This window comes from Eretmochelys imbricata, chromosome 14 (genome assembly GCF_965152235.1).
Source record: "Eretmochelys imbricata isolate rEreImb1 chromosome 14, rEreImb1.hap1, whole genome shotgun sequence".
Lineage (NCBI taxonomy): Eukaryota > Metazoa > Chordata > Testudines > Cheloniidae > Eretmochelys > Eretmochelys imbricata.
The window spans coordinates 41,794,904-41,798,939 of NC_135585.1; positions in this window are offsets into that span (position 1 = coordinate 41,794,904).

Consider the following 4,036-nt stretch of genomic DNA (forward strand, 5'->3'; position numbering starts at 1 on the left):
CATCAATTCTTGCAAATTGCCTGCAGTGCGATGTGAAGGAGAGAGGCCGGGAGATGTGTTTGGGAGTCTCCCCAGTGCTTTCCAGAGAGCCCTCTTCCCATCCTGTGGCAGGTGTAGGCCCAGGTTCCCTAACTCTGACCCATGCTTTGCAGGCTCTGCAGAAAGTCATCCCAGAGGTCCTGGATGCCATGCTGGGGAACCTGCTGGCAGAGTCCCCAGACACAGACAGGCTCCACTTCATCTTGGAGGTGAGCCCCATTTTACTGTAACTCTTTGTGGGACTGGTAAGGAGAGACTGGAAGATACATTTTCTACTCTGTCTTCCTAGCTGGGTCCCCAGTTGGCCGTCCTCGGTTGGGGAGGTCAGTGCAATGTAGTGTCAGGTCCTTCCTTCTTGAGGGACAGAGGAGAGAGCTGGGACTTCGAGCCAGAGCTCTGCCTGGTTCTGCTGAGCACTAAGCACAGGGCTCCTGGCTGTCTTGGGGAGTGAGAGTCTGAAAACCCACCCTTCCCCCACCCCTCCAACACACACACCCCATGAGATTTGGGAGATGGGTCTCAGAGCAGAGGCACATGCTCCTTCCTAGAGAAACAGGAGGAGCCCAGGGAATCAGCCCTTCCCTCTGATCTGCTCTGAAATTCCTGGGGGGATTGTGCTCTCAGTCACTCCCTACATCCCCCCAAGGATTTGCGTAGCAGGGAAGGGCCGAGGGTTCAGTCTCCTTTCTGGTGAACTGTTCAGGAATCAGGAGTTCTGGGAGGATGGGACCAGCCCTGACCCCGAACATTGTCCCAATCTAGAGAGACGCTGCGAAGTTGTGACCTGAAGGGTACAAGCTGCGTCCTGGGGGAAAGAATCCCCTTCTAAAGCTCTGCCGTCAAAGACTCAGCTATTCCCCCCTGCGCAGAATGTCTCAGGCCCCTGGGGCTGGGGGCATGGGGCTCATTTGCAAAGCAGGTGCAGCTGGTCACTGAGTCTGACCTGCCTCCTTTCCCCACAGCATGTCAACCTCTGGGTCGTGTCCAGGGTGTCCCAGGAGCGAGCCAGGGCTATCAGGAGCAGCACAGCCCTGCTGAGATACACAGTCACCCTCCCTGAGTTTGACGTAAGTGAGCTCCGAGCCCAGCTTGCTGGCTCCAGGGGGAGGCGGGCTGGCTCCAGTGGGCTGCAGGATCTGCTGCTGCTCCTGCCGGGGCTGTGGCTTAGGAGGGTTCTTCATGGGGAGGCAGAGTCAGAGCAGGACTGAGCTAGGCTTGAGTCAAGTTCTTCTTGTCCTGGTTCAGTGTTGTCCCTGGGCCTTTAAGGGGACCATGCTCCAGCCCCTGCTTGGCATCCCAAAGCAGCTGCGGGCTCCCTTGGCAGCAGAGCAAATGAAGGGTCGATCTCAGGCTCCTCTCCCCCAGCATCTCCTGCAGAGGGGCTAAGAGGAAGGAGCCCTCTGGCCCAGGGGGGACAGGGAGCTGAGAGGAAAATGCTGATGGAGTCCCCCCTCTGCTCTCCCTTCATTAGATCTCAGCCGAGTTCCCTCGGATGGGTCACCATGTGGCCCAGCTGGCTCTGTTTGTCAGCGAGCCAGACAAGGACATCAGCCGGCAGGCCAGGGAGGGGACTTACCGGCTCTACCAGCTGCTGCTCCAACAGAGGGGTAAGGAACCCAGCTGGGACACGGAACCCAATAGGGGACTAACAGTGACCACAGGTTGATAATGGGACCCCAGACCATTTCTCTCAGACTGACCCCAGCCGAAGGACAAGTCTCTCTCTGCCTCTGTTCTTCTCCACTCCACTGTGCAGCCACCAATGGGCTTGGAAGGACACAGAAACTGCAACCAGAATGAGGAGAAAAGTCTCTCTCTCTCTCTCTCTCTTCCAGGCCTGACCATACATGAGGCGGAAGATCTCTGGTGCTATGACTGGCACCAGGACAGCAGGCTCTTGGGCTACAAGAACACAGCCAGAGTGGGAGAGGTAAGGGCACTGTGCCAGGGCACAGCTCAGGGAGTGTGGCTGGCTGGGTTCCCTGTAGTGGATGCCTCCTGGAGACAGGAAAAGAGCCCACTCCTTATTTCCAGCTCAGAGTTCCTCATCCAGCAACCAGTGGGACAGGCTGGTGCTAAAGGTCCCACATTGGAACCTCGCTAGTTGCCGTGATTTGAGGAGAATCCCCCGTGGGTGAGTTAAGATAGGATTATGGCTCTGGGTGTCTCTCTGCTCCTTGTCCCCCTGGCTGATCCCCAAGTGTCTGAGAGGAGAGCATTGGCTCAGTCAGTCACGATTGCTTGATCAGAGCCTTGTTGAATTCCCTGCACCCTGTAGAAGCAGAGAAAGGAGGTGGGGTTTGCCCAATTCCATTGCCGGTCAGGAAGCAGAATGCCCCAACCTGGGAACTGGGTAGGGGACATAGTGAGCTCCAGAGCCAATATGGACCACATGGGCCCCCCTCATGTCTCCAGACCCGGCCAGGGAATGGCAGAGTATCTGGACCTCAGCCACTGTTCCAAAGAAGTACATTGTCACTGAGACAAGTTGCGGCTACTTGCTGCACAAGTAGAAATTCAAAGACACCCCCCCACCCCCGTCTCTCAACTGTGGTGAGAATATCCAAACCTTCGAACACACCGGAACACAGTGCCCCCAGACTGGAGTCAAAGGTGAAATGGGTGATTTCCACAACATCACAGAGGAGGCCTTGGAATGGCTCCTGGATGGACAAGAGCATCTACAGAATGCTCCTCCACAGACGCCCCGTGAGAGAGACTGTGTGAGCTTGTCCCGCCTCCCACAAGCTGAATTGCTGCAGCGGAAGAAAAGTCTCTGAGGAGCGTCTGGGATGGGGACTGGGCCATGAGTCTCCTTGTCCTTGTCAGGCTGCAGGTTGGATTCCCCTTGAAGAAACCAAGGAGCTGCAGAGGCCATAGCCAGCAACTAGAGAAATTACTTAGCTGGGGGAAGAGACCTCTGGTCTGTCAGCTCCAACCCCCTCCCCCCACGACAGCACACGTACACTCCTCTAGCCGCTGAGGTGCAGGAGATCTCTCTGCTGGAAGCAAGACAGGGTCCCCTGTCATCTCTGTGCCCTGCACAGCAGAGTGGGCCTGCTCACACACATTAGAGATCCATTTCCAGCCCATCCTGGCCCCTGCCATAAATTGCCTTCCCGAAAGAGCCACTGGAGGCTTTGGTCCCTCAGCATCTGCCACCTTTTAATAAAGGGGCTTCCCTGAGCCCTGGGACCCTGAAAGCCTCCTGGGGAATGAAGTGCCTTGGCCACAGCAGCTCTCTTCCCCTCCCTTTGGGGTACTAGACACCATTGTACTGCCAGGACTTGGAGGCTGGCTCTGGGCAATCTGCTTGATCCTCGTGTCCTCTTGGTTTTAGGTCTTTGGTAAATTTTTCTCCGTCGAGCAGAGAAGATCCTTCCTGCGGACAGCAGTGCTGGCCATCCACGACCCCCTGCTGCGTGTCAGCCAGGCTGGGCTGGTGCTTGTCTACTCCCTCCTGGGGGAAGCCCAGCAACTGATGGGGGACACAGTAAGCAGCTGTAATCGACTGAGGAGCTTGGGGTGGGGCCCAGGGCCCCATTCCAATCCTATCGGCATTCGCTGGCCTGGTAGCAAGGAGCCTAGTGGGGACTTCTGGACTTCATGAACTTCTGTTCTTAGGCTGTGGTGCTCTGCTATCACTCCTGGGAAGGACAGGAGAGTCCCCTAAGTGCCCTCTGGGAACCTTTCCTGCCCCACAGAGCTGCACCCATTTCCCCATGGCCTAGTGTCCATGTCACCCGAGCCACCATCGAGAGTTGCTCCCTTCCCTGGCAGCCTGGGAGGCCAAGGACTGACTGGTGATGGCGACTGAGCAGGAAGGGCTGAGGCACATGGGCGTGGGAAGCTGGTCTTGCTGCTGGTAGGGCTGGACCCGCTCTCAAGAGATCGGGAGGATTCAGTCAGCAGGGGCTGCTGACCTGCCCCGTTCACCAGGGCTGCCATCAGCTTTTGTCACTGGGGTGACTTGGGGAAAGGTCTCAAGCTCTCCCCA